The following is a 14,846-nucleotide window of genomic DNA, read 5'->3' as shown; positions in this document are numbered from 1 at the left end:
CAGTGGTGTACTTAAGGAGTTTTTACCGCACTGTGGAATTGAGAAAATAATCAAATTTACCCTAATCGCTGAATCTTAATTTTTACTTTGCATACTTTTATGTGTTGTTTGAAGATTTCAGAAATCAAAGCAGGCTTGTGCGGCCTATCATGCCGCAACTGTGTGAAACGGAGCTCTTTATTGGCACGCTACCAAGCGAAATGAAATAGGTAACAAGCGACAAGAGATACGTGTCGCTTGGAAGTGAAATGTCAGTAATCAATTCGACCTTTCGCATTGATGAGCCAGGGCAAGCTGCACATGTCGCTTGCGGGTTGATGCATTAGGTTTTTCGCGCATGAGCGGTGAATTTCTTGCTTTATATTCAAGTCGCCAGTGTTCATGGGCGTCCGGAAGGGGGGCAAGGGGGGACGTGTCCCACCTGGAAAATGAAAGTCAACCAAAAATTATATATTTCACACATATGATTTCATTTCAGCCACAATAAAATGTGATAATTAATGCACGAACATGATAAATTCAAATTTAAGCAATGTTTTTTGAGGGAACATTGGGGAAATTGTGGCTTATTTGACCCCCTGGCAAAAATACCTTCCTTGCCCCTCCATGGAAAAAGTCCTGCTGACGTCCATGCCAGTGTTGCCTGTCGATTGTCGCCTGCCACTTGTCGTTTCGATCTGAAGTCTTCTTGAAGGGGTCAGGGGAAGAATTCTGACGGAGGCGACAAGCGACAGTGTGCTTCCACATCGACTAGAGACACTGGTTACTTTTGTCTTGTAGACTAAAACATTCACCGTCCGTGCACGACAACAAGTTGAGGCGTCACGATGCACAACATTGATAAAATAGCCAGTTTGAGTGACACAACCAAGCGACATGCAATATTTGCAGCTTACCGTGCTGTATCAGTTCGAAACGTAGCATTGATTACCGAGGCTTGTCGCTTGTCGCCTTACGCTTTGGTCTGGAAGCTGCTTAAACGGCATAAACGGCAGGCGACTAGCGACATGGAGATTTTATACCAAACCGACAAGCGACATTAGACCATTCAATATAAGGCAAAACATTGACCGCGCATGCGCGAACAAAGGTACGAAGCGGCATGATGCACGGTATTAACAAAACTGGCAATCGGAGACACACAAACCTCAAGCGACACCTGCATCTTGTCGTGTCGCTTCTGTTCGAAAGGTTCAATTCATTACTGCGGGTTCGCTTCCAAGGGACACGTGGTGGTTGTCGCTTTCGTGTGAAATCTCCCTTACAAAGCCAAAAATCTGCAAACGACAGACGACAAGTTACAGGCGACAAGCGACACGGAGAATTAACACAGAAGCTGCAAGCGACACTAGCACAGTTAGTTTAAATTCAAACATTCACAGCACATGAGCTAACAAGAGCACGAGGTGACAGGATGCACGGCATTGAGAAAACAGTCTAATCAGAGCGACACGTGCAGCTTGTCCAGTCGCTTTGATACGAAAGGTTGCATTTATTTCTGAATACTGGTTTCCAAGTTAAGCGTGTCGCGTGCCGCTTGTTTTATTGAATTCTTCTCAGGAAAGGAAGAGATGCTTTTACAAATAGAGTTTCCCGCATAATTGTAATAATGAATGATCGACGTATAAACTTGATGTGAAGCGTGTTTGTTTCGCGAATGGAGCGAACAATAGAACATTTTATAAATCTCATTCCTTGCAACCACCCAATCACAGTAACTGTTCATCCCCTGACCTCTACTTCCACGTCACCCATGAAGTCTGCTGGTGTTTCTTGGCACCTGGACCACAAGCATTTCGTTCTCGTGCCTTTTTTAACGGACACCCGGTCCTTTCTTACTTCGGTAGTTCTTCTCACAGTGAAGTGGGAGGGGTAAGAGTTCCACTTAAAGCCTCCCCGATGGAGCTGTCGACCTCCGTGGAGGATTGGTTAGCACAGAGAGCTACGACGCCACAGGTTCCGGGTTCGAGTCCCGGGTAAGGCATAGGTATTTGTGTTTGTCCAAATGAGAAAAACTGAAAATTGAGATTAACCGAGAAATGAAAATCTTAAGAATAAAGTGAATAACTTCCGCTTAGGGGTATTCCTTTAAACAAAATAGCGTAGTAGTAGCTTCGTCGCCTTGTAATCAAGGGATGCCGGTCCGATACCCGGTTGAGGTACTTAGTGGATAGGATTCCATTTCAAACTGTAGGTCCAGTCCCGATTAGCCTTACTGTGCATAAAGTGGACTTAAAACACCAACTCAAACAAACGAGTTCCACCTGCACCAAAAGCAAGCATTCAGTCAATGAGTTTAAATATTGTATGTCTTCATGTCGATAAAAATAACCCTTTTTACCACCTTGCTACTTCGATATCACAAACACTTCACCCTTGCAATACGCAACCTCGATTAAGAAAGAGTAATGAACCAACGTTCTCGAGGCAGAGTTGGGAGAAGAATATTATTGGTAAATAAGCATATCGTACAGTCACGAACACTTCTGTGTTGTAGCAGCATTATTGACGTTCAGTGGGATCATTACTACCACGACTGTACAACCCTAAACTGATGTTGCGTAATATTTTCTTGCAATGTCGGCTGTAATAACTCTCATAACATGTCGCAATAAAACAAGTGGCTACACCAAAGTGAGGTAGAGGCGAACACACCATTATTCTGCACTGTTATCTCAATAGTCCGATATTAGCAACAGAGGGAGACATTTCTTAGTCACAAGAAAAATTTTCAATTCACTACTTATAAAAAGTAGATGGTGTCGTCTTGGCAGAACAAACTGACTCGACTACAAAAGCACAAGAAGCTAAATGTCTCGATTATTGCGATCATACGGTCTAGTTTTATTATTGTGTGTAGTTTTGTTTTATCAACTAACCTTGAAAGAAACAGTTTGCATCGACGTACACACGAAACATTTCCAACCATTGACAGCACAAAACATGTCGCTACTAATACCCAGAGACGTAGTGCAACATGCCTACAAGCACAAAATGAACAATCTCTATTTTATGGTGGTATTTTAAGACTTTAGATTTCAATGTCGTTGGAGAGAAAATGAATTGTGCACTTAAGCATATGCCGTGTTTCAGGATATCTTTTACGCGGAATGAAGCATTACAGCCGTAATCCATCGTTAACAAAAAATAAATTGCATCAGGTTTCCTCACTTTGTCCTACATTGCGCAAATCTTTGTAACATTTAATTACATCGATGAAACATTTATTTCTGTTATTTATTTTTCTAAATAAGCATTCAAACCAGAGACCTAAACGAATACGTACTGGAGGGCATGTTAGAGATTTATCCTATATAAAAAAAAATCTTCGTAATAAAGGAGTTAGTTAACACGAACAGTTTTCTTTCTCTTCGTCGGATATGAGTTCACTTTTCCCTTCAACGGTTTCTCATGAGCAGACCTGTCATAAACAACTGCAAATGGCTAAATATTGATTCAAAGTATTGAATTAATTAATAATAAAATCCTAGGTAGGTCACCCACGTTCATTATTGCACTTCAGAAATTGCATTATAATATTAATTGTCAGAAAGGAGTGGAATATTTATTGATGATATGAATGTGAATCATGTAAAGGTAAAATAAAATTTATTAAATCGTTGCACGAATGTAGCTGTTAGAGCCCACACTTCCTATCTCACTTAATGTCCACTATTTTGGACAATTACTTGATTTAGGAATATTTGAAAAATACTGGCCAACGACGAAGCTTCTATGCTTGCAGTCGTTTGTAGAAACCACAGAAAATCTCAGTCCGGATACGAGTGCATCAGCTTAATCTATATCGTAAACTTGATCTGACTTTTATAATTGTTATTCGGCCCAGATTTGAAAGCACCACTGATGCAAATCCTCTTGTTGAGTGAGCGTGTCATCCGTTTCTGTTCCTCAAATCCTAACTTATGGTGGCGGGATCTCACCTCACGTAAAAGTGTATCATTTTAAAGAGTGGGAAGTTGCATGAACGATTACTATACCGTAGCTAAGAAATGCTGATTACAATGACAGAAATATATTAATGTTGTAACAAAGTATCGTTGGGAAATCACATCTTGTAACTTGGATATCTAGAAAAGTATTACAAGAAAGTTTGAACATTGTAATTTTTGACTTCATTGAAACGTGATGAAAAATGTGTCAAGATTTTTATTAGATTCTTGTGTTTACAGTCAAAAATACAATTAACACCTGTTATTGTAAAATATTCTGGCTTCGAATATGAGAGTTGTTGAAAGGTTCCCAATATAACTATTTCGTTCTTTGATTTATTGGGCTGCTTTAAATAGAATTCGTGAAATCAACGAGAGCAAGTGAAATATTCATTCGAGAATTAGACTGCAACAATCACTAGCAGAGTTGTTTGTTTCCATTGGAATCGTGCCCGCGACAAAAACAAGTTCCGAGCGACCCAGCTGACTGGTGGCGCCAAAGTGTCGGGAATCGTCTCAAGCAGACCCTCAGTGAGCACACAAACAATGAATTCGGTTTCTAACTGACACGTATACATACAAGACAAATGACGTGACCGGGGATGGAGGATTGGGACAAAATATACTTTGTTCAATTTGGACCAAATTGTCTGTTTTTACCATGTATTTAGTAACAATTTATTTGCTCGCTCACACTCTAAACATTTGTTTCTATGACCCGAAACTCAAGATTATGCTTATTACTTCAAAATTGCTATTACAAAATTGTTAATTTGACTTCACGTAATGGATTTTACTTTTCAATATAACGCAGGTGCTCTGCATAGCCATGGAGTCCAACAGCCTTTTTAAAGACAAAAGCCTATCAACGGGTTCTTCGTTGAGCGCATTGAGTCCCATCGCCGCTGTTATCAGACTTTCTCAATAGGAGCCAGATCGTCCTTAATAAGTTTACCGAACTATATTTATTCTTTTGAGTCATCACCCAAATTTTGGAGCTCTGACCAGAGTTCGAACTCGGGACCGTGCATAATACGTGGGAGACCTTTTCATGGTAAGAGCATGATAATTACAATGGAATGAGAACCCAGGAGCTAGATATTTTGGCGCCCTAGTAGTAGGGTGACCATAATATTTTGGCCCAAAAACGGGACATCCCAAGGAGATCAGTTTACCTCCTCCACTCCTGAAAAATAAGTTAGGCCTAATTATAAAATTATTTTTATAATTATACTATCGTTATTATTATTTGAAATATGAACTGTCATTTTTATAATCTCGGTGTGACTTACACGGTATTTCTGGTTCCTTCTGATCAACCTTTGATGTTAGCCCTACGCTAAAGTTGAGGAGTGCAAGAAGTATTTATCAGAACAATCAATCTTCTTGAGAGCAGCTATATTTTTTCATCAACCGTTTATAAATCTCCTTGAAAACCTTACCCCACACATCTGACGCGAGATTTGCCATTTGAGTTTTTGGTTTGTGTCTTGTACCAAGTCCCTATCCCCCTCCATGTAGGACTGCCTTGACGGGGCGAGGGGGCTTAGTAGGGAGGCCATTTTCATCACATCATTTCACCCATTCTTCACATCCATACTTCACGTTTTTCACCATTCCATCACGTCATTCATCTCCATATCTTTGACCTCCCTATTAAGTAAGGTAGGGAGGTCATTTTCATCTCATCATTGCACTCATTCTTCACATCCATATCTCACGCTTTCACCATTCCATCACGTCATTCATCTCCATATCTTTGACCTCCCTATAACTAAGGGTCCTGCTAGAGGAGACAACCTCGATAAAAAAAACCTATCCCAAGGTGTGAGTTGCACGTGCCTATGGGACAGTGTTGGCTGCAGGGGTAGGTGCAGTCGCGAACGTGGCCTCGGGGATTTCGGTTTGGTCCTCGAGTAGCCTCCATTTTTGGGAGTAGGCCTTCCTCGGCATAGAGGGCATATCGAGGCGACAATTTATGGACCCTCCACAATAAAACAATTTTGTATATGGGTACAAAAAACAACTCAAACGGGGGGAAACCCCCAAAACGAGCGCGGCCTTCGAGCCCGCTTCAATTAGTGGAAAAGACAAGTAACGTTCCACGTTACCTTGTTATCAGTATTGTTGAGAAGACCGACGATGAATCTGGAACAATATCGAAGAAACATGGAGCTGCTACATTGAAGGACTTGTCACCATTTCTTATCAAGAAACAGCTAGACTACGCCGCTGGTTCAAATGTACCAGAAATAAAAAAGCTGCGAAGCGGGAGTCTACTTATCCAGACCAGCACAGATCACCAGACCAACAATCTTCTAAAGCTAAGATCTTTGGACGACTTCCCTGTTAATGTTGAACCACATCGTCAACTTAACAGTAGTAAAGGTGTGATTCGCCACTGGGATCTGCTAAATGCTGAGGAGGAAGAGATTCTTCAAGCACTTTCAGACCAACATGTCACCGCAGTGCAGCGAATCAAGACACGAAAGTCCGGAGAACCTGTTCCAACTGCTTCCATTATTTTGACCTTCCAAACGACCACTCTCCCAGATATTGTACGGGCTGGATATTTGAGACTCAAAGTCCGGCCGTACATCCCTAACCCGATGCGGTGTTTCAAATGCCAGCACTTTGGGCACACTCAGCCTTCCTGCAAGGCCACTACCGCCCTTTGTGGTAAGTGTAGTCTGCCTGATCATGGGACCGAACCTTGTTCTTCAGGTCAGAAATGCATTAACTGCCAAGGCGAGCACCCAGTCTGGCATCGCGACTGCCCCTCTTTCCAACAAGAGAAGAAAATAAGAGAGTTGGTCGTCACAGAGAAAATCTCTGCTGGTGAAGCAAAACAACGTCTCCGTGAAAGCATACGCACCACTTTACCTGTGCCATTCGCTACAGTTGCTGCAGCTGCTCTTACCCGTCGCAGTGTAGGTGTACAAACCAGCGACGTGTCAACCCAAACAACAACGCTTCCCGTAGTAGCTCGTCCTGCTTCGAGGAAACCAGCAACCACACCTCGCTCAACAGAGAAAAAGTTCAAGCAGGTGCATTCCAAAGAATACTTTCTGAAGTCCATTAGCTCTCCAGTCAGGGTGACAGCAGTAGTTGTATTGGCTATATAATGAGCGCACTTATAGCGTAGAAAAGAAGAGGTTATTTGATTGAACAGCCCGATTTGCCTATACTTAAAACAATGCCAAGAGGGGCCTATACCCCAATTCTTCAAGTGTGATATGCTCTTATTTTTAAGAATTCTGAATTCTAGTGTAGAAAAAGAAGAAGCCTCTCAGATAGATTTGCCTATACTTAAAACAATGCCAAGTTCCCATAAGATTTTATTGTTTATAGTGTGTTTTTCTGTCAAAATCCCAGGAATCTTGAATTGATATAAAGCTCATAGCTATTGGGTTCTGAGACCCAGTAGAGTGTGGTGCATAGCTCCATGGTTTTTATTGCCTTGTAATCAGGAGGCTTCTGGGTTTAAGTCCTCATAAAATGTGAAGCCTCCCCTGATGGCAAAAATGTTAATATTGTTGCTTTGTAAGCAAAAGGCTCGGGTTTGTGTCCTGATAAAATGTATAAGATTGAAATACATGTGGCAAAATAATATCTCCACACGTGAGATTTTGAGAATAATTACTGCTAGTTGATAGCTCCCAGATCTGAAACCTGGTAAAAAGTGTTGTTCATAAACTTGTCAAAAATATGGCTTGTTTGATATTGTTTTTGGCCATATTTCTATGCTCTACAACTTACAGATCTAATTCAATACAAAATGTAAGCAAAATTTGAGCTGTTGCCTCCTTTTTTTCTAATTTCTGATCAATTCTATTGCTCGGGGTAAACAATTATTTAGCTCGGAAAAATGCATGAATTGATATTAATCTATCAAAAGACTAATGTTTTGCTTGCATGTCTTGCCGGCACACAAGAGATATAATCTACACAGCTAGAAGAGAGCATTAATGATTTTTCTGTGTAATTCACTGAAGGGGCCATTAATCTTTCTGTGCGACAGGGGAAAGTGTAACAAAGATCATTGAGATGAAGATACACATTTTCTGACACAGTGGCAATGAACTGCCTTTCATGCTGAAACCAATTCTTATTCTGATAATACGAGCATAGGCAAGGCTTAGAGAATATTATGACAGTTCAAAATCCAATTTTGTCTGTATTAGGGTCTCAGAACCCAGTAAAATGTGGATATATTCTATATGGAGAAGTGTTAATATTGCTGCTTTGTAATCATAGGCTCGGGTTGGAGTCCTGATAAAATGTGTAAGATTGAAATACATACAACAAAATAATATGCCCACACATGAGATATTCACTGCTAGCTGATATACAGTTGAGGTTTCAAAGCTGGTAGAGTGTGTTGTACAACAGCATAATAGAGCAAATATCTTCTAGAATTGCTCTGTGACTCTCTCATTTCTTACATCATAAACATATGATTTTTCACCTATGAGAATAACACTACATATGGTGTCATCAGGTAATGCCTCATGGAATTCACAGATAATTTTAATGTTTGTCCTGTCATTCACCACAACTTGTTTCCTTTTTGAAGCATTGATGACAAACATGGGCCTCTGTGCTTTGAATTCATCTGGTGTGTAATACATGTCAGTATTGCCAGTAGTGATGCTTTTGAATGCCGAAAATGCCTCATATAACTTGAGGAAATCATCCTTGGACATGTCTAAATTATAATTTTCTCTAGGAAATACCTCATTTCTGCCATTTTTACGATATATGTTCTTGATGTTGCAGCTATCAAATTTACTTGAATTTTTTCCTGATTGTTGTGTCTTCCAGTCTGAAACAATATTACCACAAAATCAGGCATGTCATATTGTATACTGGAGAATGAATTTGTAGTATCAACATCATAATAAGTACCAGTTGCGGGCTTCTGTACACATTGATATGTATAAAATTGTAGAGGAACTTGTGGATTTTTTTATTATATCAGCTTTGTATTTAAGAGCATAACTGGCCTCATATTCAACAACCGGGATTCTTAACTCCATAGTCTGAATAATGCATTTGCCTGCATCTGGTAGGGTATTAGGCAGAGCTTCCCCTGTAGAGTTTAATGCACTGTAACTCATCAAAGCATTATTATCATTGGCAGTTCTTCTAAATGTAATTCTTAAACCACCCTTCCACATAATATCTTTGTAATCTGAGAAGAATCCTGGCAATAGCCGCATGGGGAACAGCACTGTGTGGTTTTTAGATAATATTTTATCACCAGCCTCAAATCCACCTATTTTGTAGTAAGAAGCCTCGGTTTTGGATAATTTTAGTGTGGCCAAAGCTGTGGAGGTAATGCCGGGATAATCTATTCTGTTTATAACAACACCATGTTTTCTGATCTCAATTTCAGAGAATAGATGTGGCACAAAATGATCTACCAATCTTATATTTGAATTTGCCGGATAATCTGTACCATCGAGTTTTACAACATCAAATTTGATGTATAAATCTGCTCTGTGGGGGTGTATAAAGCCATCCCCTACATCAAGATCAACCTCAATCTCTGTGTTGGGTTGATTTAAATTTGCAAATGTCCTCCTGTTTGGAGGGAATGATTGTAGCTCATATCTCTCAATATTTTCCATTTTCTTCTTGTATGTATTTTTATTTAAATGTTAATCTCTATGATTGCAGTTGATGTGGCTCCAGCAAAATCAACTAATTCTTCTTTTTCATTAGTGACCATCAATTCAATATAATCTATTCTATTATGGCACACAGGAAAATATAATGTTGGGGATGGATTGTAGATGATGGGCTCCACAAATTCAGAATTAGGTTTAAATGTTGCAATGATGCCGGTTTGTTTGTGAGTGCCTATGCCATTTGATTTGGTGATCATACCCTCGGCCACATTACAGTGAATATTCAGAGTTTCTATGGCTAAGAATTTAGGTATATTCATAGCAGTGTGTTTGATGGCTGGTTCAAGTTTTGTGTTGTTCTCAAAGCCTAACAGCTCTCCTATAGTACCCAGATCCACTGTTTCTGTAGCAGATACAATCTCTACTCTGTGAGTGACAGAATTTTGACTTAACACTATACCTCTGGGTAATTGAGCATTTAGAGTGGATAGATTATATTGCCCTGGAGTGATGACAATTTTTTGATCCCCTACTGCAATTGTGTTGTTGTGGTGTGTAATATTAGGGATCAAGTACATGCCATAAAATGCTCTGAGAGCTATTGTTTTGTGATATACTATATCATCATGTAATTTGAGTTTCAATATTGAATTTTGGCTGGTGAGATGGAATAACCCCATGATGTTTTAAATACCACAAGGCTTTTTGAAAACCTTCAATTTGGGTTTATTTATTTGAGACAAATATCTAAGAACAGATAAACACAAATGTCCGCAATTAACATCTTTGAAATTTTGAAAACGGGCATTATTGTAATAAAGATTAGCTGAATTTAGATATTTTATTAAATTTTCAGGTGGAACACCTCCAAATGAATCAAACACAAATGCCTCATCTTTTAAATATTTAAGATAACAGATCCAGTGAGTGCCCTGATTTTTGTACTTATCCAAATTAACAATGCCACACTCTTTGTTGAGTGGTTGTTCTGGTAAAGAATCAGACATGTACACACCTCTAAAATGTTTGATGCCCAGTGGCTTGATTAAAGCTTCAATATCTTGGTTTGTAAGCGGCTCTTGTTTTTTTTAAACTTATTCATGGCTCTCTTAACACCTTTGCCTTGTTTCTCAATGGCCAGGTTATGGCGCTTCAATTCTTCTAATTCTGCCTTATTTTTCTTGGCATCTATCACTGTTTTTGCTATGGCGGCTGATCCCCCGGCCAAGCTCCCCACAGCCCCGAGAGCAGCTAAGATGGCAGGGATGGTAAATATAAATCCCCCCACATGTGATTTTTTTCTTGATTGCTGTAATTTTTTTAATTGGGGGGTACTAAGCAACAATTTCATACCATGAACCTTTGCAAGACAAGAATTTTTTTCTTGCGCTGCTTTTTGGTTAAAAGACTGTCAATAGTTTTAAGAGATTTAAGACCTGCATAAGGTATTTGATACATAACACCCTTGGCCTTCATTGTAGGTTTATTATATACATATTCACAACCCCCACCCCAATTTTTGTTTGGTGCTCATAGCTATGGTGGTCCCCAATGCTGCTATTTTTTCACTTAAAGAATCATCTTTGCTTACAAATCTACCAAATGCAGCCTCTTCTAATTTCTTGTCTGCAACATGTCTCTTGTCAAGATCAGAATGTGTGTTGTATGCCATGTCATGGTCTCTACAAGCAGCATCTAGGGGATTAACACCAGGATCCCCTCTGTTTAATCTATGGTCCAATTTTGTACCGGGACCACAATACTGATAGCCTTGAATGTGTAGTTCAAATGGCAGCTTGTTTATAATGTCATTAACAAGGCCCCGACCCTCAGAAATATTCCAAAATTTAGGTGGTAGAGTATTAATAATTTTTATAAGATATCCAATCCCCTTAGTGTCATTCACTATAAAATTAGACAATTTGGTGCTTATCATGTCCATAATTCCAACCTTTTCATTGTAAAAATTGTGGTTCCCAGCATTTTCCTCCCCAGCTATCACCAATAACCTATCTACAAGTTTCCTGACATCATCAACCCACACAAATTCTTTAGGCAGGGTGTTGTATTGTTTGATTCCACTGCCAGTCTTGATCTGTGACCATATGGGCTTGATTAAATTGTTGTATTTTGCTCCACTGCTAGACTTGACTCTTTTTTGTGTGGGATCATTGTTCTGGTATAGAGCATCTGATTTTATTAATATTTCTTTGTAATATTCATAATCTTGATCTGTATAGCTGCCAGGCCTTTTCCTAGTCATCAGTTCCCACAATCCAGGTGTGCCGGGGTACTTAACAAAAGCACCTTTTTCTCCGAGACGAGATTCTGAATATACAATCAGATCATCTCCCATAAATGTTACTCTGAAATTGCCAATTCTATGTATGATGCTACCATCAAGCTCTGTGTCAGCATATAAGCCAAAAACCTCATCTTTGTTGTCTTTAGATGTGCTTAAATATTTTTGAGCAAGAAGACCCAATTCAATAGGATCCTGAGTAGCTTCAATTCTTCTAGGAGCAATAGGACTAGGTGTATGAATACTGGAAAGTGGGGTGAATGGATAATCTAATATGTTTCTTGCAGCTACAGGTACAAGCTCTGTGATCAAATTTTGATTTTGCTCTGTAACAGTTTTGATATTTTTACCTAATTCACTAATAGCATCAATTATGGGCTGTTCTGTTTGTTTGTGTTTTTCATAAATTCCTCGGTTCTCTGATTTCCTTCCTTTAAATCTTTTTACAAGATAATCTCTTAATTTAAGATCATCAATAATTGGCCTTTTCATGGTTATTTATTTATGTTTCAATGTCTAGAAAATTGTTGATTTTATTTCTGTATTTGCCACTATTGGGTGTTCTTGTCATATCAATTGTGACAAACCCATAACTGTCCTGGTTCCAGCATCCACTGCAAAACTTAGAAAAAATCATTGTAACTCAAGTCCCCACCTACATATTCATCATGTATGTGTTTGAGGTTGGTATGATCCTGATGAAACACACATATAAAATTGCTGTTGTCTCGGATCAGCTGCTTCGGTATTTTTGAAAAAGTCTGTGCCAGGTAGAAGCAATCAATGTTTTTGTGCCGGCCCAGTGTAAAGAAATTCCTAACCTTGTTTTGATTATCCAGTATAATGTCATCAAACACAACAACAGAATTATCGAGACATTCATGGAGTGGCTTAACATCTGGTTCAAAAGTGACTATATCCAATCCATCATATAGCTTCATCAGCTGCTGATATTTTAATTGTTCCAAGCTCTTAGAGAAGATATACAAGTGCCTGTTTTTCCAGTCTAACCAGTTGGGTGCCAATAAAAAATTATCAACCATTAGTGTAGTTTTACCACAAGCAGATGGCCCAACAATAAGACACCTAATATTATCAGGTAGCAACTTGCCATTTCTCTTATTCTGCTGTTCAGGTTCTGGCAGCCTTATTATAACATCCCAGGTGCTCATATTATTATTTTTTTTTGCATCGATCCAGCTGTGTTCTGGGAGTCCTAGCCATTTGACAAGTAACTTGTTGCCTTTTCTGCGGATGATTTTTTCTATGAGATATGTGTCAGACTGTTTAGTTTTGCTGAGCTCTTCTTCATAGAACCTGCCTTTGAGAATTTCTCCTCGGTGGTCTTTTATTATATATCTGTTAAGGGTCCCAGGTTTAACTTGAACCACTGTAAATAATTCAGTGCTCCAGTTTCTTGTAAAGCCTCTTTTGAATAAGTGCTTATATTTGCTGATTCTTACTTGATCCCCCACCTTGTATTTGGCCTTTCTTATTGTTGGCTGATATCTAGGATAATAAACAGTGCTGATCAATTTTTGCTCATCAGATGAAGTTACTTCAGAGGGTTTCATGTTGATTGTGGAATGGACCGAGTTGTTATATTTATGTAGAAGTTCTGGGAGAATATTAATCCATTTATAATTACCTTGAAGTGTAAATTGTTTATACATAAGATTTTTTAGGGTTTTGTTGAATCTCTCTACAATTGAGGCCTTGAGGTCACTGTAACTCGAATAATGTTGTATTGACTGGCTTTTAATAAATTGTTGAAACACTGAATTATAAAATTCTTTGCCATTATCTGTTTGCAAATAGCGCTGTGATCTTCCACTCTGATTGATGATTGTTCTGATGGCTTCTGTAACACATTTTCCAGTCTTGGATTTGAGTGGCACAGCCAAGGCTAATTTTGAAAATGTGTCTATTACAGTGAGTAGATACTTGTAGCCCTTGTTGATTTTGTCTAAGTTTTTCAGCTGTCCACTTGCCATCTCAATCAAGTCGCTCTGTCATAAATCATCTATGCCCTTTGTGACTACTGGTAGTCTCTTAAAATTATGTCTGGCTTGTCTGTGTAATTCATCAACAATAATTTGTCTAGACATAATATGTAAACAAGAATATTGCAACTATGGGGTGTTCAGCAGTTGATAGTGCAGGATTTTCTAAATATAATTTGTCCCCTATTTTTATTTTAAATTCCAGAGAGCCATCATCTTCAACATATGCTGTTTCTAATGTATTGGGATATGTAAAATCCTCTAATTCTACACGGGTGATTTTCACTTTGTTATCAGCATTTGTTATTGATAAGGTGGGGTAGTGGTGTGCCTGTGGTTGTAGCCAATATTTGATCTTGATTGGTCTCAATGTGCCCCCAACCAAAAACTGGTAATAAAATTGTGCAGGGGACAGCATATATATTTTGCCACCTGGTGTAAATGGAGAATCATATTCTTTGTTGGGGATGCTGTACAATTCAAGAATTACTGTATGTTTTGGATTCTCGATTATGATTGTTATTTCCTTTTCTGCTGTGAGCAATCTGCTTGTTACAGATTCAAGGTGCTCATTGATAGTTCTAACAACATCATCATGGCTTGGCTTGATTTTTATGTCCACAACAAGTTTCTTGTATTGTTGCACAATCTCTTGAAGCTGGGTGGCAAAAACAGACAAAGCATTTGCTTGATTGGATTCCATGGTCCCTAGCTGTTGCTTGATATTAGCTACAATTTGCTGTAAATTTTCAACAACTGCCAATTTTGAATTTTGAGCAGTAAGATCATGGACCTGTCTTCTGATATCCTCAAACAGGGCATGCAGTTCATTAATATGTTGATTTGTTGGTAGAGTGGCCACTGTCTGAGTGAGATCTCTGCCTGGATATTCTTGATATCTTCTGATTTCAATATGCGATTCACTGCCCTCTTTATATTTTTAAGTTCCTGTGATGTA

Source organism: Lepisma saccharinum, chromosome 5 (assembly GCF_977018435.1).
Source record: "Lepisma saccharinum chromosome 5, izLepSacc3.1, whole genome shotgun sequence".
In the NCBI taxonomy this organism is placed as follows: Eukaryota; Metazoa; Arthropoda; class Insecta; order Zygentoma; family Lepismatidae; genus Lepisma; species Lepisma saccharinum.
The sequence above is the reverse complement of the archived record's forward strand: the minus strand, read 5'-3'. Positions refer to the sequence as shown.